This window comes from Photinus pyralis, unplaced genomic scaffold (genome assembly GCF_008802855.1).
Source record: "Photinus pyralis isolate 1611_PpyrPB1 unplaced genomic scaffold, Ppyr1.3 Ppyr1.4_LG2, whole genome shotgun sequence".
NCBI classification, from domain to species: Eukaryota; Metazoa; Arthropoda; class Insecta; order Coleoptera; family Lampyridae; genus Photinus; species Photinus pyralis.
Genome location: NW_022170403.1, coordinates 52,732,971 through 52,758,097, shown reverse-complemented (window position 1 = coordinate 52,758,097; position 25,127 = coordinate 52,732,971).

The window sequence follows — 25,127 nt, the reverse complement described above, 5'->3', positions numbered from 1 at the left end:
GGATACACAATGTATGTGTCCTGTTAACTTTTGCATGGAAGCACGATTGAAGAAATGGATCTGTACAGGTACACAGATGTTAGGAAGTATCAACTTCTAAAACGCCCGCATAGGGTGGAATATTTTCTATACTACCTATCCCTAAAGGACGAAAGTTTCTGTTCCAAGTTTTAAACACACCAACATACGATCAAAAATAGGCACAAAACATATTTACAAATACGACATGATCCCAAGGCTGAATGTAATGAAGAGCTTGTCCTTTTTTTTGCTATAAAATATAACATGAAAATAATAAGCACGTTCTTTCAATATAAAGACAGTGTAAAAGATGTAGGAAGAAGTGCGAATTTATAATCGCAAAAAATGTCAAGAGTGGTCGGAAATAATTCAAAGCAATGTTATAAATAGGAAAAAGTATGATGCGGAAAGAATGCAAAATCAAGAAATAAGCCAAAGATTTGAAGTAATAATAGAACCGAATGTAAAAACGACCGTGGCAAAAACGTTACATACACAAAATTAGAAGCACCTACCGTTAAAATTTCGCTATATCTCAAAAAGTAAGATGAATCAGCCTGTATAGGTCAACTGTGCAAAGTTTAAAACCGAATCGGCTCAAGCCGAGGCCCAAGCGCTTCAGTTTGACAGTTATATCGTGTTCACGCACCGACAGACAGACGGATACCATCGCCTTCCATCGCTTTGCTTTGGCGTTTAATAAATGTTCAAAATGACCTGTACAGGCATCTAAGCTGTAACTCAGACAGACAGACATCAAGAGCGCAAAAGTACATTTTTTGAAAGTGCAAGTGCACTAAAAAACTAAACGTAACTTACGTCTGTGATCTCAAAACCTCAAATCAATGGATGGAATTTAGTAGGGTTTTATTAATTGTCAAAAATCCGCTAAAACAGGTAGCCTTTTGCGAGGCTTCCAAGCAAAGATTTCAAACCCTCTGATGGACGATATACGATATTGTATTTTTCATAATAATGCAAATCAAAGTGATCCTTTTGACATTTTCAGTTTTATGTTCCGTTACGTAATTTCTCAGAATTTAACAGTTAAAAATGTTTTGTCTCGGTTTTAGTGCCATAAATACCTTACGAAGGAAGTAAAATCAACCAAACATCTGTTGCCTGGTTTTTGCGTACCGTACAACAATATCACTTCCAGTTAACATACAAAACAACTACCTATTGTTTCACATTCATAGTAGAACTTTCTAAAGTGACCAAAATATGCAGAGAAATACAGTCAAGGTTAAATTGAAAGTAAATTACTGAATTTGGATTTCATAAACGTATAAAAAGTCTTTCGTGACGAGATTTAATATTTTACGGTAAACCGCGGTAACCGCATTAGCTTGCTCATTATAAAATATTCACATTTTTCGCCGAAGTCAAGTAAGAATCGTTAAACTTAAATTTCAGTGTGCGCACTTAAAATTTTCGACCAACCGTGATGATGTTTGGAACAAAAATTGGCAATTGTAAACAACCGAATCCGGCTCTATGCCCCGCACATTATGTTTAAAACAAACGTTTTAACACAATTAACTTGCACAAGATGCTCTGCGAGCATACTAGACATTTCGAAAAAAAACGAAGATCAATCACTCGGTCCTACCACCTTTCAAAACCGATGGCCAATGCAGGAGGAGTACAACAAAACTTAGTTCAGTGCGAGATTCGGTTGTACTATACGTGACGCGATAACCAACTTTACGAAGGGGATGGTGTAAACGCGAACAACTACTTAAATCGCAGGAGAAATATCCGATGGGTGCGCAAGTTACTCGAACCTCTCTTCATTAAGCTACCTGGTAATGCATATTAATACATGGTCCCCAATTTAACGTGCAGAAAAATAAATGTACTAATAATAGATAATTAAAATCTACTTCCGATGCCGCAAAAATGCGGTTTTGGATATTCTTTTGCCATAAAAGTGAAAACAAATAACCGCAAACTAATTATCGCATTTGTTACAAACAAATAGGAAAAAATTGTCAAAATCCTCGTGTGTATGGGAGATCAGTATTCTATTAGCCACCATCAATAAGATCTTATCCAAGGCTACCACATTCCCTTTATCGGTACCCTCTTCCGACGTCCCATTCACCTGCAATTAGCGTTTGAAGTTTTGACTCCGCCATCAGTAAGATCTTGTCGGGGGCTACCACATTCCCTTCCGACATGCCGTTCATCCATAATTCGCGTTTAAAGTTTTGACTCCACCATCACTAAAATCTTGTCGGGAACTACCACATTCCCTTTGTGAGTATCCACTTCCGACGTCCAGCTCACTCGCAATTTGCATTTTGGTGGATTTCGTTAAAAAACCCTCTACAAAATAGTACTCAATTTTTGGGGCACTTCCTTGGGCACTTCTCATATCTCGAGCTTCTATTGGCGACAGGAGAAAGAGAGATCACGATTCGAACTCCAAAAAACTTTTGGGCGCCCAAAGTCGACTACCCATCGAAGACGTGTGCCTTGCAAAAGGTGGTTAATTTTGCCCCTAGGAAAAAAAACAAAATTCCTTCGCGCAGGATTGTGCGAGTTTACAAGATCTTTCCGACGACACCAAAACAATCGGACCAAAACTGTAAAAGAAGATAGTAGTCTAAGAGCCAGTGAAAAGCAGACCCAACATATTTCAGTAAACCCTCAATTTTGTCCAAAAACTCTCTTATACTTACTGTTCATGAGCGGGGGACTAGCTTAGCCAGATCGAGGTAGGTTGAGTGGCGCTCGGGTGAAACAGCCAAAAAAATTACACCATATTCGAAAGTATTTCAGTAAAGCTGCCATTGACATATTTTTAATTATATCATTTCTTTTATTGGAAAATCATGATGGCAGATAGTTATGGCGGTTGTGACGTCACGGCAGACGCTACTCAAAATTGAAAAAAAATTAATTTTAAAAATATTTCAGTAAATCTGAAATTTAAATATGTTATTCTTAACAGTATTTGTAGCTTACATTTATCATGGCAGACATTTTCATCGGTTATAACAATCTGGCAGACAGATAAAGTACCGCTCGAGCATATACGTATACATGTGTACAGTAAGTAGGTAATTACTTTTCTGTCAGTTTAATCAGCATGTTCTTGAATTTACTATTACCTACTATTATTAAGGATCCTCAGATCTAGCCTCATATCCTTTATAGTTTTGTATTGTCGTCCGTCCGTCCGTCCGCGCTATAACTCTTTTTTAAAGTGGCAGATCGTGTTGAAATTTGGTAGGTATACGGGTACTTTGGACATTAAGGACGGACGCTACTGATTTTCAGGAAAGTGGCTCAACAGGAACAAAAGTTAATTTTTTTCTTAACATTCAATAATACAAAACTAATGTACTCAATAATTTGTTATGGAATCATAGCTTGGGGCCACTCCACTGCAATGAAAAGAATATTTGCGATGCAAAGAAGGTGTGTCCGAAGTGTAGCTAGTGCTGGATACAGAGAAGACTGTCGTTACATTTTTCAATCTTTCAAAATTCTTACAGCGCCTTCTCAGTACGTACTAGAATGTTTGGTATATGTGCATAAAAATAAATTAAATTATGTAGCTCATTCAGACATCCACAGGTACAACACTCGTAACAGCAATAATCTTGTATGCGCGAAACTTAGACTTAAAAAATCGCAAGCTGCCATAACTACTGGGGGCCGGTGTTTTATAACAGGTTGCCTGATCACATTCGATCAGTAAATACAAAGACTTTCAAAACAAAATAAAGGCTTTTTTTAACTGAAAACCCCTTATACAATATTAAAGATTTTCTTAACATTGACGTTAAATTATAAATTTTAATATTTCTTGAAGTTTATGTTTTATGTTTTATGTTATAGCAAGTCTCTGTGTTTTATATTTATATGTATTGTTCTGCTTTTATGACGCGTGTAAACATTACTTTTAATGTACTAGCACAATGAATATATTATTATTATTATTATTATTCTTTTCGCTTTAAAAAAAATATATATTGTTCGATATATCCTGATGATGCTGATGAGACTTAAATTTACTGTAAGTCCCATTAGCATCATCGATCTGCCACTTTAAAAAAGAGTTATAGCGCGGACGGACGGACGGACGACAATACAAAACTATAAAGGATATGAGGCTAGATCTGAGGATCCTTAATAATAGTAGGTAATAGTAAATTCAAGAACATGCTGATTAAACTGACAGAAAAGTAATTACCTACTTACTGTACACATGTATACGTATATGCTCGAGCGGTACTTTATCTGTCTGCCAGATTGTTATAACCGATGAAAATGTCTGCCATGATAAATGTAAGCTACAAATACTGTTAAGAATAACATATTTAAATTTCAGATTTACTGAAATATTTTTAAAATTAATTTTTTTTCAATTTTGAGAAGCGTCTGCCGTGACGTCATAACCGCCATAACTATCTGTCATCGTGATTTTCCAATAAAAGAAATGATATAATTTAAAATATGTCAATGGCAGCAACTTACCTCGATCTGGCTAAGCTAGTCCCCCACTTATGAACAGTAAGTCGGGGCCGGCTGGCGAAAGTGAAATTAATGGCGGTTTTCACCGACAAATTTAACCGGAGCTTAGCTTAAGCGTAGCTTAAAATCCATCGTCTCAATAATCGTTGCTATGGATTTTAAGCTACGCTTAATGATTTGGTGTTTCGTTCTGTAGTACTAATATGAGGAAAAATGTCACTTTCACGTACTTGGATGTCGTTCCTAACGAGTATCTAGCAATACAAAAGGTGACCAGAACACATCCGATTGACTTAGTTTACATTTTGCTCGATATAGCTGTCACCTCCATCAGCGATCTGAAATAAACGATTGCGCGATAGAAGAATCAGTATTTATTGCAAAACCATTTCATGGTAGGAATAATGCATACTGTAGGTAGGCATTAAATTCATTCGCCTACTATCTAGATAAGACGCAAAACAAGCATTACTCCTTATCAAATAATGTCACTATTCTATGATTTACACGGCATGACTTTCATTTCTGTATGAGAAAAAAATAAAAAGTTATAATTTCCCCCATTGTGAAGATCTCGGAAAAAATACTTAACTTGTAAAATATAATTTACTGTAAGCCTCTTAACAGAATTTTTAAATTTCTTTTCTCGCTGTCGTCTTACGGGGTCCGTTAACTTGCCCCCCCCCCACTGAGAGATTTGATAGTCGTATTATTTTGAAATGAATGCGCTCGTTATGCGCTCATATGCGCCACCGATAATAACTCTTGCGCCATTATCGTTTTTTAGAAATCCGAAAAAACATTTTGGGGGGGCCAAGTGAACGTAGCCCCCCCAGTACGTATTTTGTCCCTTGTAACTAGGTCACCTGATACATTTGGTTATGCGCTCAATTGCGCCACTTGAATTAAAGCTAGCGCCATTACGGTTAAGCCGTGACAAATTTTCAAAAAGTGGGGGGGGCCAACTTAACGTTTTTAAAAGTTACTTTTTTTTAACATCTTTTCATACGAAATTGTACTCTCAGGTATGCGCTGAAATGCGCCGTAAAAAGATATCTTTGCGCCATTATTGTTTTTTGGTTATCCTTAAATATATTTGGGGGGGGCCAAGTGAACGGAATCCCCCGTAACGCATTTTGCTACCGGTATTTGTGCCACTTGATACATCTGGTTATGAGCTCAATTGCGCCACTTGAATTAAAGCTAGCGCCATTACGGTTAAGCCATAAAAAATTTTTAAAAAGGGGGGGCTAACTTAACGTTTTCAAAAGTATCTACATGCATGCCCAACCCTTACGTATTTCCCGGAGATAATCTTGTTCTTAGTAGAGAAAGTAATGAAATCCGTTTCATTTCCAGGAGTTCCAAATTATTATTTGCAAACCAGTTGTTAGCTTTTATAAAATATACCGAGCGATCAAAAATTAGTGGCGGTCGAGTCGCCTTTGGAAGTTCAAGTTAAGTACGATTTCCCATGTAAACAAAAATTCCAAAGGTGACTCGACAGCAACTAATTTTTGATAGCATGGTATTATGGGTTTTAACGCATAGAGTTGAGATATCCTCGGAGATATCATTGTCAAAAAATCATTAAGTACATGCCTCGGGTAATGCAAAGTAAATGTCCCGAAATGTCCTAATATGGAGCCTTGTGGAACGGCGAAGACCGCTTAGTATAACCATTGAATAATAAATCTGAATAAAGAATTCAATGCGAGATTCAATGGTATAACCGAGGGTATAACACATTGTTTCCTATCATTACGCCATTACGGTAAGTTGAAATGAAATTCTTAGGTAGACCTGTAGAATTTTTGATCTGTGACAAAAATGGAAATTTCCTTAGACCAGTTTCGAGCATTCTGCCGGATACGCCGAATTAGGTTTTCGTGCAGTCAGTTTTCCTAATTCGTAAGGGAAATACCGGAGTAGTATAGAACAACTTAAGACCTTCTTCAGGGGCACCTCTAAAAAGCATTCGGTCACTCTGTAATTGGGCATAAGCCTGTTGAGGGCCCAGACCAACAGAGGAATAATAAATAAATAAATGGTAAGGTAAGTGCAAATGGAGGTGCAAATATTAAATTATACTTGTTTGATAGGTACCCAATATATCAGGGCCGGACTGGGTGGGTAAGGGCCCCGGGCGCTCCATGACCAAAAGGCCCCCGAACTCATGGACCCCCCCCCTCCCTCTGAAAAAGAAGACAAGGAATTTGCAGATTTTTTTAATTGTATCTCAAACAACTTGCTGAACAGTATTGCACACGTACGCCGCACGCTTGGATCGAACCCAGTTGACACGCTACTCCACATGGCGGAGCCTCGGGTTAGCTGGGTTAGTGCTTAGCGGGGCCTCGCGGCGGAGGCTCCGCTTCGCGGTTCCACGAGGGCCCCTAGCGGCCTGGGCCAGTCCGGCCCTGCAATATATAAATACAAAAATAAGCGGTGCAGCCGAGGGTGCAGTTAAATAACAAATAGAACTCGAAATAGAAGTTTCTCGAGAAGTTTATTTGTTATTTAAGTAGGTAACTGCAGCATGACCGAGTACATGAACCTCGACATGAACATTAAACTAGGTCTGTTTTTAAGCGAACATAGGAATATTTTAATGATAACATTTTGCAGGTGTTTCACTTGTGTAAAATTTTTGTTGACGAATGTGGTAATTGTTTTTTGAACATTTGGTCCAGTGTGTTTATCAAAACCAGTCATTTTTGAGTCTTTGGACACGTCGAGTGGTTATTTGTCTCGTTCGAGGTCTCGTTATTTGTTATACAGGTCATACCTCGGGTCCTCGCTCGGGTCATACCGAGGGGCATACTAAGCAACCCGGCCCCACTAACAGATGGCGTGACGATACTTTCTTTCTCATTATATTTCTATTTGAGCAATATATGCATTTATAGTTCTCACCCCGTCAACAGATACACAGCATCATTTTTATTCAATGACAGCTTCCAGTTTCCTCGGGGAGTAAACAGCTGGTCGAGCAGTTGGTTGAAAAGTGTGCACCATTACTCATAATCCTATGTTACCACTATTACTCATGTAATACTAACTATTACTCAGATCCAACTTCAAAACACCAGCCAAACTACGATAATGGGTAATAAAAATCTTACAAGATCATACAATCTAATCTCCCTTCCCTGTTTTCACCCCATGTTCTTCCTCTTTTCATTGTCCTCTCCCTGCGTTATTTTCTGTGGCCCCCTCTTCCTCCTCCTCTTGGCTACTTGTGCTTATGTCTGATTCTTCCGCCACCTCCAGTATTCTTCTGCTTTCTATCTTCATTTGATGCTTGTCTCTGCTCCACTCTTCCCTTCTCCCCCATGGGAATCCCCGAGGCCCTTACCGTTTGGTCTATGGTGGTGTTCCATGTGAAGCAGGGTCGACCTACCTTCCATTCCGAGGCACATAGATTCTTGGCAGCCCGTAGGATATGGTCTTTGTAACCTCCTGTTTATATGTCCCCAGTATCTCCTCTGCCTCATCTTCAGTCTCCTGGTGATCGTCTTTTCCTCTAGTAATTCCCTTATCTGCTTTCTTGCAAGGTTGCTGTTTTCCATCAGTATCCTGAGTGCCTTTCGCTCCGCCCTCCTCAAAGTTAGTCTGTTACTTCTTGTTAGCGCTGAGGTGTTAACTCCGTATAAGATTGTCGGTGCTATGATCGTGTTGTAAATCATCATTTTCAAGCTGTCCGGTATTTTCTTCTCTCGTATAAAGTTCCGAATTCCGTGTGTGATTCTGAATGCGTTGGTTATTCTGTCTTTCACTGTGTTGTGCCTGCTAGGTGTGCTGCTTATGTACGCTCCCAGATATTTAATCTTGTGCTTCATAGTTATCTCCTTCCCGGCTATTGCGATCTTGTCCCTTTCTTTGTATTGGGTGTTGCTTCTTGGATCCCTTAACACCATGTAGCTCTTTTCGTTGTTTATTTGTGAGTCGAACATTTCCAGGTATACCTCGCTGGTTTGGACGAAGTCCTCAATGTCTTCTTAAGTCTAAGGCTCCATTGTCACCGGTTCAGATCAGATCAGACCCGATCTGACCAGACCGGACCAGACAAGGTCAGATCAGATCAGACACGTCCGATGTAGTGGCTCCATTTGTAGCGGATATGTAGATACCCACCCAACGAGTAAACACGTGGTTATTATTATTTGGTAAGGTTGGTATTTTATGTGCTAAATGGCGTTTGCTAAATAAGGCCATATCCCTATCTTTTATCCCGTTGATCCCAAAGAGGTGGATTTCCTCTGATGAGGTCGATTAAAAGTGATTTATCCATTGTCTCAAGTCAATTTACGGTGGTAGTCTGAGAAAATATCAAACACGTTTGATTCATACAGACCGTCGGAACGTACACGTACACGTATGTGTTTGGTGAAAACATGTCTGTCGCTGTCTGAAGGGACAACTGTAGCCACTTATCTGGTCGGATCTGGTGCTGGTCTGATCTGCTCTGAAACGTCGCTAATGTAGCCGTAGCCTCTATTACGAGTAGGTCGTCCGCGTACACCAGTAGTGTCGGTAGTTGTAATTGGTCTAACGATTTAAACGAGGTTTTAAATGTAACTGAGTAACCGAGTGAGGTCGCCCGTGAGTAACTTATTCAATTACATGTACCTCGACAGTCGACATGTACTTATATTTAAAAAAATTAGCGCGCTGACTACAGTGCTCGGTTGTCATCATTTATAACCTAAAATACCTCGTAAATTCGTCGTTTGAACGTGCAAGTGAAAGGTTGTATCGATAGCGCTCCGCATGCAAGTTTTCGTTTTAAACCTAATTTTTAAAATTCTAATCATGTCAGAGTGCAATGTATGTAATAATAAAATTGAATCGATCAGACATGCTGTTCAATGTAACACATGTCGTAAAAATTTCCATGACAAATGTGCCAATGTTACACCGCAAACGGTCGATTTGCTGCTGTCGGGTAAGGAGATTTTTAGCGCATTTCCACAAAAATAAAAAAAAAATGCGCTATTGTGGCCACTTTGTCCGTCCGTCCGTCCGTCCGGCTGTCCGTCCGTCCGTCCGCTCGTTTTTTAAATGTGCCCTGTGTTTGTCTGCGAACACTCAAGAAAATGTTACGTTAAGTGACATCATGAAAGAGTTGCGAGAGTTATCTTTAAAGCACAGTAGTATTTGCAACTCCATTGAAGTGTGCCATTTGAGAGTCGAAGAGAACAACAATCTCTTAAAAGCGCAAGAGATTACAATTAGCAATTGTTTAGAGAGCAGCTATCATTGCAAAATGCGACCTTAAAGAGAGAGAACCTGGAACTCAAAAAGCAGATCAACGATACCAACCAATATGCTAGATTAAATTCGGTGGAGATCTACGGTATACCAGAAATTAAAAATGAAGATGTTCTTCGCACCGTGCAAATTATTGGCGAAGCTGTTGGTTACCACATAGAAAAAAATATGATCGACGCTACTCATCGTTTGAGGCAAAACGCTAATAGACCAAATGATCCTCGTGGAATAATCGTCAAATTTGTAAGTCGCATCGCCAAGGACGAGTTCATGAAAGCGAGAAGAGTGAGAAGAAATTTTGATACCGGGTTCCTTAAGGATTTAATCACAGGCATAGGTCAAAGTGCAACAAAGCCTATCTATTTCAATGATTCTCTACCGTATGACAACAGACAGTTATTTTCAAAGTGTAGAGAGTACAAAAAGACGCATGACATTAAATATCTTTGGGTGCGTAATGGGAAAATTTTTATGCGTATGAATGATAACTCCAAGGTATTTCACATATTTAATACAGACCGAGATACAGACTGTTTAAATGATGTACATTGAACTATAAAATTTGTAAATTCTTAGTTATTTATTGTGAATGTTTATATACTATATATAACACAATATGCATTGTTTGTGTGGGTATGCTTTTTCTATATCAAAGCTCACTTCAATTGTAATTTATTTGCTCAGCTCATTGTTCAATTTTGTAATTTTGAAATATATCCAATTTGTATGAGTATAATGACAATGACTACACTTATTTTCGTGTAATGATGACATCTACTAAACCTAATTAAATTAGCACATGTACGATCACTAACCAATCAATTTATAGACTTCAAGAAACATGTTTTGGAAAATGATTACGACATTGTGGCAGTTACTGAAACCTGGCTTTCGCCAACTATTTTAGATTCGGTGGTAGCAATTAATGGATATGTTTTTGTAAGAAAAGACAGACGTACTCTTACGTGGGGAGGTGGAGTTGGATTATACATCAAAGTCAGTTTGCAATATAAATTAGTACGTAACCTGTGACATTAAGTGTTTCGAACATATTTGGATTTTGCTAACTTTTAATAACGAATCAGTTACAATTGGTGTTATTTATAGACCCCCGATTTTTCGATTTCAGAATTTATTGAATCTTTTGAGGAATGTATTGTTCCAATTTTACTTACAGCTGATGAGTTGGTGTGTTTAGGTGATTTTAATTTAAACCTGCTTAAAGTTGAAGATGCTGGTACCATTCAATTTCAAACTCTTTTGGAAACAATGGGTCTCCAACAAATAATTAATGAACCCACAAGATATCCAAGACGAGTTCTTCCTTATTAGATTTAATAATTGTTCCAATCCACAAGTCACATGCTAATTATAAAATTATTACGTTGCATGGTGTGTCAGATCATTCTCTGACGTATTGTGATTATCCAATTTTGATAAAGAATGTAAAATCTAAATTCATTACCTATAGAAACTTTAGAAATTTTGATGTAGTATCCTTCAATAGACACTTGCACAACATAAATTGGAATGATATCTACTCGCTAAAAGACGCTGATGGCATGGTGTCATTTTTGAACGAAAAGATAATTCACCTTTTTGATTGCCATGTACCATTTAAAACCGCAAAGATAACCAAACCATTTGCTCCGTGGCTAACAGAAAATATAAAATTTATGATTAGTCTTCGCGACAAGGCATATACTAGGTTCAAAAGATCTAAAAATGTCGCTCACTGGGATTACTATAAAACATTGCGTAATTTCGCGACACTTGCTATAAAAAGAGAAAAACGCTTATATCGAGCATCGACTAAAGTCCAGTAATAATATTTGGCATGATTTAAAAACAATGAATATATACAGGGTGGTGCCTAGCGCAACGCAGCATAGGGATTTCAATGGTAATTTCTTTATAGTCAATTACTAGCTCCCCAAATTATTTTAGAGCAAAAGTCTAAATACGTTTTTTTAGAGAAAAAAATGCTGCATCTGTTCATACTATTACTTATAATTTTCCATTTTTCAAACCCGTAGAAATCGAGAAAATAAAAAATCGATAAAAAATTACATTTATATAAATCAGTGATGCTTTGGAATCTTTTAACAAATTACAAGCGCATCGCATCTAAGTTATCGTTGTTTGACGTCGGACGATTTTCATATTTAATTCTGTTTCAACTAACCGACGCAATAAAAGGCATCTTAGGGTAATGTTTTTTTAGAGAATGTATGCTGCATCTGCATCAGATACTATTTGTTTATCATTTTCCGAACCAGAGTACCTACATAATCGAAGAAAAAAAACCTCGAAAAAAACTGATTTGAAGAAAATTTGTTCTTAAACTTATATTCGGATTTTCCGCTACTCCAGCCAAAACGTTGAATGTATTGTCGTTTTCCTGATGGTTTTGACGGACATTTTGAAAGTTATTGCACTTGCAGTTCTTTAACTAATTTATAAACAAGTATAAATTTAATATACGTCAAAGGCAAATAATGGAACGTGATCGCTGTTTTTTTAGGTAATTCCAAGGCATATTTGATTTATTGTAAAATGAACCTTTTTATTTTGTCGATTTCTACGGTTTTGAAAAACGGAAAATTATAATTAAAAGTATCGAGGAACAGATGCAGTATTTTTTTCTCTAAAAGAAACGTATTTAGACTTTTGCTCTAAAATAATTAGGGGAGCTAGTAATTGACTATAAAGGAATTACCATTGAAATCCCTATGCTGCGTCGCGCTAGGCACCACCCGGTATAGCAAATCTTCGCGTACCGAAATCCCAGTATTTTTGAGTGATGTCCATAAGATTAGTGATTTCTTTGCTACACCTACAACGCAAGTAAATGGAGGGGGGCTAACTCAATATTACAATAATAATCTTATAAAAACCTAAGCTCACAATTCGAATTCCAGGAAGTAACAGATTTTGATGTGGTCAAGTATGTCAACAAAATTTCTACTAAATCTGTAGGGCTTGATGGCATCAGTGGCAAAATGTTAATTATGTGTATTCCCTGTATTACACCTTATTTAACGTACCTGATAAATTATTGTTTAAGACATAACGAATTTCCAAAACTTTGGAAGAAGGCCAAAATTATTCCATTACTAAAGGCAACTGTTCCGAAAAGCTATAAAGACTTGCGTCCAATAAGTATATTGCCGGTGCTGTCAAAGGTCTTGGAGAAAATTATGACTGACCAGATTAAGCAATATTTTACTTGCTTTGATATCTTACCACCTACTCAATCTGGATTTCGACAGGGTTACAGCTGTGCCACGTCGCTACTTAATATTACAGACAACATACTGACTGCCCTAGACTCAGCAAAACTATCATCTCTAGGTCAACTCGATTTCTCCAAGGCCTTTGACACTATCAATCACGAGCGCCAGCTAATCTTCTTTCAGGGGTACCCCAGGGTTCCGTACTCGGACCGCTGTTATTTATTATTTACACTTTTAATTTTGGTAAATCACTGAAATACACTACATTTCATCAATATGCTGATGACACACAAATACAATTTGATTTCTTTGACTATGAAACAAAACTTGCCAATAAATATATAAATGAGGACATTCAAACTCTTGTGAATTTATCTGAAGAACATGGGCTGCAAATCAATCCTGTAAAATCTTCTACGATTTTATTTGGCAAGATAAATACCCGAAATATTGCAAAACATGAGATTTGTGTGAAAGTCAAAGACAATCAATTGTCAAACGTAGATTGTTTTAAAAGTCTGGGTTTATATATTGATTCCGGATTACGATTTAAACGCCATATAACCTCTATTATATCTAACGCGTTTACCAACCTAAAACTGATATATAATAACAGACACATACTCAATAAAAAAGTAAAAAGTATATTATGTGACTCAATAGTGCTGTCTCATTTTAACTACTGCGATTCGGTGTATGGTGCACGCCTTGACAGTACCGATGTTAGACGTATACAACGAATGCAAAATTGTTGTATGCGTCTGATATTCGGAATAAGAAAATATGATCGCATTTCCCATAGATTATCTGATCTGAAATGGTTAAATATGGCGAACAGAAGGAAATACCATTCTCTAGTTTTATTTCACAAAATAATCTAATCTGGAGCAAAACACCAAGGTATTTGTATAGTAAGATCCATTTTAGCTCGAACCCTAGATTCAATCTCTTGATTACACCTCCCTTCCACAAAACAGCACTATTTGAAAGGTCCTTTACCTATAATATTGCGAAGCTGTAATTATAATGATTTGCCGAGTAATCTAAAAAAGTTATCTGTTAGGTCCTTTAAAATTCAGTTACACAGTTTCTTAATCAATTCTCAAAATCATTCGTAATAAATTTAAATCATATTAATCTTCAGTACCAATTTTGTTACAGAATACGCTTCTTGTTTGGCTTTGTTTTTGTTTTTTTTTCTTTCTCTTTTTCCTCTTTCAATAGAAATTTCTTTATCATTTTATGATTTTATCTTTCAACAATGATTAATGTATGTATTCGATCCAAATACGATATTACGTTTATTTTTTGTTTTTTTTTTGCACTCGTACAAGATAAATGGTTTTAATTATAATTTTTCAGTCATTTCACGTTCATTTATAGTTATAAGATGTAAAATTATAGTAAGGGTTAAGTGGTAGAGCAGGGCTTGTGGGCGAATTTCGTCACTAGCATCTGAACTTCGCCCTTTTAGTTGCGTACACAGTATATGTATAGTAAACAATGTTTTATTGTAAAAATAACTGTACGTGATTAATAAATGGCATTATTATTATTATTATGGTCGGTGTTTCTTGTGAGAACTCAGGTCTAGCCTGGTTAACTAATCGCACGGATTAAAATCAAGTAACGATTAGAGTCTGTGTCTGTGTCTGGTGAAGTTATGTAGGGTTCTAAGAAAAAATAAAATAAATATTCACACACTCACATTGGAAATCTAGGGATAGTATGTAATTCATACTTACCAACATAGCTATTAATGGCCACAATAGTCAACGCTATCAGGAAAGAAGAAAACAAAACAAAAATATCATTATAATAATTCCTTGTAATTTTATTAAATAGAGTTTATTGTGTAAGTGTTTCTTTGGCTTTGCGTTTGGGTTGAATACGAGTGGGTTGTGATAACGTGGTGTGTTTATGTGAAGAAGGAGTTTTGTGTTTTTTAACTGTGCTAGGACGTGTAACTTTATTGGGTGGACCTGTCTTTGTAGTGCAAGTTGCGTTACTTGTATTTATGGTGTTTCTTTGTTCTTGAGGTTGTATTTGTGTTGTTGCTTGGATTATTGGTGGAGACATTACGGTATTTTGTGAGCCTCTAGTGCTGTTAAGGTTGCTGCGTTTGGGTTGAGTACGAGTGGGTTGTGATAACGTGGTGTGTTTCTGAGAAGAAAGAGTATTGTTTTTTATTATTATTATTATTATTATAAATTACATTTATTGTGACAAATTACACTACGGTCAACTAAAATGTCCAGTTCAATGTTCATAGATAATCCCTCGGATAATCTGAATTTGAAACAAACGTCAACGGTTTAAGTCGGGGTATAAGTATAGGCTTGTGAGTCAAATTAAAATATTAAAATCAAAACTGGTCAATACTCGAAGACATACGGGAGAAAACTCGAGAAAAAATCAAAAAATTATCCATTTCAGAATGACCCTATATTTTCTTAGTTAAAGGAGATACAGAAAAATGTTTTATACAAAAGTTTCTGCCGAGGTTTCTGCATAATTATTGTCTCGATTATTGTTGAATAATGTGCCGTTTTCAAAATAAGTAAGTATACGGAGTCAGGTAAAAAAGTTATGGGGCCTAACCTAATTTTTTAAATGAAATACTCTAATTATATAAAAGATAGCATATTAATTTTATTTTCAAAAACGTAACACTAAAAAAATTCAAAATTGATCGAAACATATTCAAAAAAGATTAGGTAAATTAAAAAATTGTGTATGTTTTTGAATCACTTGAACCTTTTTTGAATTTTGTTAAACCATGTACAATTCAAAAATTGGCCATTCAATAAATGCCCCAGGGGTTGCCAACTGTCGTTATTGAAAGTAAATAAACAGAATCGTTAAGAGATCGTTCCAAAACGAAAAGATTATGGGCACAGAAACCAATTTTGAAACCAATGCAAATACTATCTAATTTCAAAATGCTGGCATAAGTTATTGTATGTTTGAAGTGTTGATGATAACTGTTCCCTCGCTGTTCCTCACATCATGCTTAGGGTGGACGTTTTTATTTATCATTATTTTATTTCGCGGAATTGCAAAATTTCGTATTTACCGACGCGCATCTCAGCATTTTTTAATCGTGGAACAATCTCGACTAAAATTCCCTGGAAAATTCCTCTAGAACTGTGGCACTATTATGCGAGCTATTATGGATGCAAATAGACCTCCACAAATTCTACATTTTGCTCGACATTTTGGACATGCCTCGAGTAGGTACCTACATATACAGGGTGATTCCTATAGTACCTGCCACCGTTTGGGAGCGTATAGGGGGTGCCTAGGGGAAGTCTTTTCATATAGGACACTTGGGGTCGGAAATCCAAAATAAGGGCGCCAGAACCAAATTTATCTTCTGGAATTTCACGCCTGTATGTAGGCAACCCAACCGACCGACGTTTCGCCCGGAGCGATGCAGAGCGAGTTAGCGCGAGGAAGCGACATGGGAGGGAAGGAGGGAAAACGACAGTCAAAAGCAATAACGTTTACAAGTGTTCAACGTGGCCACCGTTGTTCTCAATGCACTTCCTACATCTAGCCAACTATTATTATACTATTGCCATAGTGTTTATTCACTTGATACGCGTCGTTGCAGACGGGATTTCGTGGGTTTAAACAAAATTCTGATCAAGTGTCAGCCACACATCGCCGCCTGAGATCGCTCCGTGTGCACCGCCGGCCGGTTGGGTTGCCTACCTACAGGCGCGAAATTCCAGAAGGTAAATTTGGCTCTGGCACCCTTAATTTAGATTTCCGACCCCAAGTGTCCTATATCAAAATACTCCCCTACGCACCACCTACACGCTCCCAAACGGTGGCAGGTACTATAGGAATCACCCTGTATGATTAAAAAAAGATTATATTTCATTTAACATGTGGATAGTAAGTTAACTCAACACCATAACTACACTGTCTTCTTCACAAACGACACACCGCGTAAGTTACCCAAAGTTAGTTTGGCATTGTTCATAGAACGTACATCCGTCATAAAGATAGGAAGACCGTAGGTACCATAAATTACTACGATATTGATATATTACTTATACCGTGTGTCCGTTTCTCAAAACTCGTGAACATAGGGATTTAACATGGTGAGTTACACCGTATTTGTCGGAATTTCTGCTCGCTCAACTTTATAATTCCTAAGCAGAAGAAAGGTAATGGTATCAATTGGAAAGAGAAAAGTTATTGCGCATCCACTGATACTAACAACAAACTAAAAATTGAAAATTGTAATGAAATTTTAAAAAATCGTTTTTGAATTAACAAATTTCGTATCAGATAGTCTTCCAAAACATAGTATAAAATAGCTTGGAAAACATGTTTGTTGATCAATAAAAATTTGAACGTTTTTATCGCTTTTGTTGACACACTGAATGTTACGGTAAAGATTGAATAATTATACCGAACGAAGAAATGAGTTTTTATGGTAAAAACGTTAGCGGTGTTAATAGATTGCGAAAAGGTTCGAGAATTTGTTTGCCGTATGCGTTAATACGAGACCGTATACCATCAAGCAAGTACCTTAGATACAAAAATATGTGAATAAATTTTGAAAAATCAGGCAAATATTTCAGTAGATTATCAGAAAGTAGTGGGTGAGGTGAGAGATCATTACATATTTTTATAATAAAACATATGTTCCTAGAAAATGACATCAATATACAATCAGGATTATCGACAAAGGGGAATCGACCGCACAGAAGAGCAAGGGGCGATGATAAAAATGCAGACCCAACGTAACAGTTTGAGCAAAATTTCGCCATGAAACGAGGTTTATGATAAGTCACGCAGGTATGGATGATATTAAAGAAATACAAATAATTACACGCCTTATAAACCACAATGCATCAAGAGATTGTTGTATGTTGACGAAGAAAGTAGGAGTTGCCATTTGTTAATGTAAAGATACAAGAGCGCGCTGATACAACGATCCCGCTTTCTAAATCGTCGATATGTCTTCTACAGACAAGTGTACGCTTTAACACCTCATAATGAACCCAAATGTTTCAAGAACAGTAAGACACGTCATTTGAGACTCAGGAAATACCCTAGGCTAATATTTCAAACAGATACTACAGTATCCTCAAAAAAATTAATATCCTGGGCTGGATTTTTAACTTCATAATATATACCTAGGGTGACCCATTTGAAAATGAAGTGAAACTTAAGTACTTTCAGAAACCTAGTTCGTAGATCTTTGTACACCAACAGGTAGACCCGCATTATGATAGACGTGCAATGAGAAAATCAGAATCCTGGTTCCAACAGAGACGGCTTGTCCCTGCGTCAATTTGGGTAATATACGTATTAGACATATATACAGGGTGGGTAGATAATTAGGATTATGGGAGATTGTGTACGTAGTTAAGTGTCATGTACCTTCACATTTTTGTATAAATAATTCATTTTCCAAATCATTATGGATTTGTATAGAAGTTTACCTATAAATGCCAGCCAAATCATCCAGATTTGGCACCTTGCACTTCTTCTTGTACGACACACTTTAAAGTAAATAATTTTACAAAGAAAGCGCCACCACAGAATATTAATTCTGTTTGAGAAGATAGCTATAGTTAGCTGAAATGCGCGTTAATTTAACTAACGAGGACTTAAGTTTTTGTGTTATATGCCCAAGGGGTGGGAATGAGTCGAAATGAAGTTTTTTACAAACCGATCTTGGGAATATGCTTTAGCTCAAAACGTAGGGGTAATTTGAAATAATTAATTTAATTTGTTTTCCTTACTAAGTATTTTCTGTGTATTTTTAATGAAAAATTGTTATCGACCGCCTTATTGGCTTAACATATGAATATGAATTGTGGAGTAATTGAGTAAGAAATAATTGCTCAAAAGACTGACGATTGACACTACACATTTCTGAATGTCCCAAAATGTATTCGACACATTTGAGAGTGACACCCGGTACATAAGGCAAAGTATAGTAAGAGAAAGCTATTCGATTTGGGAAATCAAAGCTGCAGTTTCCTAAATTTGAACAGAGTCTCTATAAAACTTCTTCAGACTAAGTAATAAGTATTTGATCCGATTTCCACCGAGGAATTTACTAGCCCCTGCAAATAGCCCAAACCCCTGGTTTAATACCAGCAAACCTCATCCGGGAAAACCCAGAGGAGTAAAAACTGAGTAGATATTCCTTATAACTAAAAATCACTTATAGCAGTTTTGACCGTTCGATAGATGATTCGTTTTGTCAAACATCGAACGTCAAATGTTTGTTCAGTCCCTCTGATTAGTCGAGCGAAATAGATTCTTAGGCTGCAGTTGCTATAGGTATTTCCTGGGTTTTTCTGAAATGACCAAGTAGGTATTGCGATAAGATAACAACTACACCAAACAAAAATCAGGCTGGCGGTGCTGTTATCAATTATCATAGAGAACTAAGAATATCTTAAGATTATCCTAAGAAGTGATTTTAACCAGGGAATAAATGAGAGGTCCAACTCGGAATTTTTCAAAGGGGCTTACCATCGCGAGTGTGAATTGCTTAATTTGTGTTAATTGTGTGACATGCTTCCTCAGGTAAACAAACTAATAACGAGGCCTAAAATTATAAAGTGTTTATTGTCTACCCAACCAATTTTCTACTCGAAATCTTTTCATTTTACGAACAAAGAAAAACTCGCAATATAAAGTTAATTTTTGTATGCAAATACTTATACATAAGCTAGTTGCGAGTTTATTTAATAAAAAACCCTTTTGGTTTTGGTTAACCCAAAAAAGCAATTAGTTCGACAAGAATACCTAGGAAGTCCGAAGTAGAACAGTCCAATAGTATATGAAATATTTGTTGCATTGCAAAGATCACATTTCACTCATGCAAGGTCAGAAAGAATGTGGGTACTCTGTACTTCAACATTCACATGACATGAAGACAGGTTTAAAACAAAAATATCACAGACTGAGTTCGAATGGCTGAGTTTGGTGTGTGTTCAAAACAATTCCTTAGTACTCACAAAATATGATTGTCAAGGGAATAATCTCGGGATATATAATAAATAAAGGTAATATGTTAATAGTTACAATACGGAAAATAACACTAAACTTGCACAAATTCAGCAACAAACCCATTAGCAAAAATTGCAAACAAAATACATTTTCACCTGTACTATTTGCGTTATAACAGGAAAGTTATTCTGAGCTAGTAAACACAAATGCTAAGAATTGCTTAGATACCAAAATAATGTTGTTTATTAAGATATTTACGAAAGTTCTCGAGATTAAAAAATGTGTATATATATAAATATAGTCCCATATTTTTAATTACTACGCAACAAAGAGCCAAAGTGCGAAAAAACTGTAGGGGAAGGACAACAAGCGGAATGCCCAATAAAGTAATTCGCAATAACTGTATTAAACCTTACCAGTTTGCATGTAGGATGAACTAAGAGGATAAAAAATACGATAATTCACACACTTACACTGAGGGCATTGAGTTTCGCAACAACACAAAAGTTCAAAGAGCACAACACAAAACACACCCAAAAATCTTCTAAGACCATTTCTTCGTAACAGCTGGACTGTCAGGGAAATACATTGGTAAACCCTTTGCGTTTATTAGAGGACGCATCAAGGCGTAAATTCAATTCCATAATTGAATAAAATTATCACAGTTTAATATGAAACTCATTGTGTTTTAACGGTTCCCGTTTGCTATAAGATATTCCCATCTATATTAAAAAATGGAAGTTTCTAACTATTTTCATTTAATACAATTGGGTCATTAAGAATGAAACTAGCAACGAGGAGAACATGTTGACTCAAGTTAAAGCAAAATTTAGGAACACGTCATTGATTTTTATATTTTGCTTGACAAATTCCTTCGAAGTATTGTACATGTATCTACGACAAACCTATTAAAAGTATTCATTAAAGTCTATACAGACTATCTATTTTCTGCGCGCACATCACAGCAATACTGACAGAGTCAAGTGTGTTGTGTCTATACTATGAATTCATATATCCAACACACGAGTGTTGGATTGTTAAGGTGATATATGCAACTCATAATGCATAATCCGGTCGTTTCGACCGTAAAATTGGCAAGCCCCAAGTTTTTGGGTTAAAAAAGAAAAAATTAAAAAATTTATGGTCCCTCTCCCCACTTAAATAAAAAAAAGAAAGTTGGATTCAATTTCCCGTAAAAAGGGGGTCCCTTTTCGTGAATCCGTCTTTTACGAAAACGCCTAGTCATTTATGAAACAGTCCTGAGCGGCAATAATTTGACTTCGGTATGTTAACGTTTACGCTTTCCCATTCTATAGTCTGTCTTGTAGACCTAGCCATGGCGTATAAGGTATACCTTAATAAAGGCTCCTATTATCCGTACCTAATGACCATATGAATAAAAAATATCTTTTAATATATCTGCATTTGCTTTATTCATGACCTATTTGGCCGACTGCCAATAAGATGAGTACTGTGCCCCAGTTTTTACATAAATGACCTAGGCAGTAAAAAGTTTTCAAAAATGAACTCGGCAAAGACTATTTTGGTCTAAGTATTTTAGTCTAGGTATAGTTTACTCTAAATTTTATAAGAATCTAAATCACAATCAAGAAAACAGTCCAGGTGGATAACTTGGTGGTATTTTTAATATATTTATTTCCAAGAAAAACGAACACAATCTAATGCACGTAATCAGAAAAATTTCGGCGGCCATTCCTTTGTCAAACGACAGCTGTCAGAGCTTTTGCAAGAATCTTTTTATATCTGTTCATAAAATATAATAAAGTTGACCTATTTGAAGAAAAGGTTCTATATAAAACACAACAAAATAAGAAATTAGTGTTGACATTAAACTATCTCAGAAAATGGATCTTTGAATACAAATTCAAATAGCAGGGGAGATCTTCACTGTACTATTAATTCCATACAAGGTGTGAATCTTGAAAAACGCAGCCAATAAAAAATTTCACATAGTATTTATTTGAATTTCCAAAGTAATTGGGTTTCTCAATTATTTAAGTAGATTATGTCTATTTAAGAAATTGCTGTAGAGAAAAAAATTAACGAATCCAGGCATACTATATCAAGATTTCCACTATGTACTGGCTCTTTTTATCTTATTTAATTTTAAACAAGAAAAATGGATAACTGAAAACACTGGAACTGTGTATGAGCATTCTAAACCAAAGCTGCATATGCATTCCTCCGTCATTAAGTTCTCGACCCTCGGTTTGGAGCGCTGGGACCTCTCTACTATGGTATTGAGACTCTTACAACAAGGAAAGAATGTGGAGCGCATAATATCGCAGCGATAAGAGTGGTATTACCGAAATCACTAATAGCCACATAAATGTAAAATATAGGCCAGTGGTTAGCCATCCGTAAATGCGAAAATATTGCAGAAGAGTAACCCCTGTAGAGTATAAAACAGTACTACTTTTAACTACTAACACAGATACATAACATAGTCTGTGCTATAATAAAACATCTCGTCGCGAAACATACTAACGAAAATCGTAGGCGTTGCGCTAATTACTATATGAGAACACCGGGGCGAGAAAACGAAACTGTCACCCGTATCTTTTGAGTTTCGGGAATGATTGCCAAACGTAACTATGTCCTCGAGCCAGCTAAAAAGACCTTAAATAATCATGAAATCTTTCCTTCCAATATGCTTTACTGTTTGAATTTTTCAACGCAGTAAAAGCATTTTTCGTACATCAAATTTCTCTTCCTTCTGAGAGAAATACCGCTGAGTGCTAAATTGGAGAATAAATAAAAAGTCAAAACAAAGAGGGACGATCGGGTAGGCACGGCATTTTTTTTCTTAAAGCAGTCAACTCTACCAGTTTCAGAAAGTCCGTCGTAACCTCTAACGCAGTCTATTACATTTCTACGGAGTTCGAACACAGCGCATAGCGTTGGGTGTTAATTGAGCCTATTGATGTTTATAATCGTAATTATACTGTCAGAGATATAGAATATTCTGAGAGCGAATTTAAGCGTAAACTGCGAGTTACGGAAACCTAGTTTGGGGTTCATACAGAATATCAGAAACATCAAACTTAACCCGAAATGTTAACTGAGTCAATAATTTGTAAGGGTTTTTAAGTGTAAGGCCATTATGAAATGAATGTCGTAGTGTAACATTTCAAGGTACGCCGGGTAATTAGCCCTCCAATACCCTATTTATTTAATAATTCTATCAATATACCATAAGTTCATTGTTTATAATGATAATTTAAACAATGCCTAAGTGTAAGTATGCGATTCTACTCAGGTATATGCGAAGACTTCGTCGTTTCCAATAATTAATTACCCAAAGTCACCCGGTTTCTACAATTTCGAGACCTCCATCCTAACTCGAGACTAATCTCTAGGAGTTGTTTTAAAACATTCTAAAAGATGAATAGTAAACATATCTTTTTTGAGGAACATACTATTGTAAAATGTACAAACACGGAATATATTGTATTGGTCAGCATGAGCGCCCGAAAAACGAGACCAATGGTGATGTTAATTTGGCTATAATCTTAGATTGGGAAGGCGTATCTAAAAACGAACAAAAAGCCCGAATTTCCTTTCAGAATATTCAGCCTTCGAGGCCGGTCTGCAACAGCCAGATCGCGTAAGGTGCGTGCAAAACTATGAAAAACGACCAAAAGTTTAGTTCAATTTCAGCGAGTCCAATGCCAGTGGTGAAGGTAAGTATGCACAATTTTAACCATTGGGGACGAAAGAAACCGTAAAACCAATTGTATTGAAACAACTATACGGAACTGCATCAGGTATCATCAAGTTGAATCTTATAATACAGCAGAGAGCAAGAACCAGAGAAGACACATTATCAATTGTATTTATAAAATTATCAGGACTCTAACAAAATTAGGTAGTTTTTACTTACACTACTTTAGACATTTTGTAATAAGAATAAGGGTAGAAACTTTCGCCTTTACATCTCCAATGTGACAATTGGAAAGAGTTCACCCGCAGAGCGTCAGACTAATATTAAGACTTAGCCGATATATTGCGAAAAAGCTAAAAATAATCCACGGCGAATCCAAGCAATCTGAAGCCAAGGGAATGATGTAAGAAAAGGCCACCAGGGAGTAGGACACAGATTTTAGTATCTTGGAATGGCAAGATAACAAGAAAGGACTAATATAGGACCATACACGGATTGCGAGATTTAGATATTCAAACATAAAAAATGTTGATCTTTCATACAGGATATAGAAAAACAGAAGTTCCGCATGAGGCGATTCAATATAGCCTCATGAAGGTGCCTTCAAAACATTACTAGAGAAGCTAAGAAAACTGAAAAATAAATATCAATAGCAATGATGCTAAATATCACCACGACCTAGAAAGGTCTCTAGCAACTAAGATGAAGAGGAAAAGAAAATCGTGCAAATATCAACATACAGACCTCAAGCGAATCAAAGGCAAACAGAAAGTAAATAATTTGCAAACGACTGGTTAAATGTAAAAAAAAAAAAAGTGAAACATTTATAAATAAATTACTATTTTAATTATATATGCAAAATATTAAACGAGAGAAAAATGTTTTTTACAGTGTAGCCCGCACGTCACTGAAAAAACCATGTATTGTATTTGGCAATTTTTAATATTTTTTTTTATATAAATATAATCAAATATAAAATTGCTGTACATAAAACAAGAGAAGGTGGTTTTTTAAAGGGTATAATGTAATTTGAAGAAGGGGAACTAGGCGCAAAAACGTGTACATAAAGGGAAGGGTCGGGATCGAGAGAATTTCGAAAGGCGTTACATCATTTAATGGGTTGCCCTCTCCAAAAATTTTGAAATGTACTGGAACATTGTCGTGTTGAGGAATCACTAAATACTATGTGTGTTTTATAAGCATTTGTTTATGATATTCCTAGTTACGACAATTCTGTAGGTTTGGACTGCTTCAGGAAACGACCATAAGCCACACACGAAGAATTTGGAATTAGAATTTCATAGCTATTGGTACCCTTTTAAATAAGTCCAAATCATAAATGAGCAATAAAAAGGACGGCCCATTGGCCGTTTTTCGGAGCATTATGCGAGCGGCGCACATATATAGAATAGGCAAAAGCAGTAAATATACGC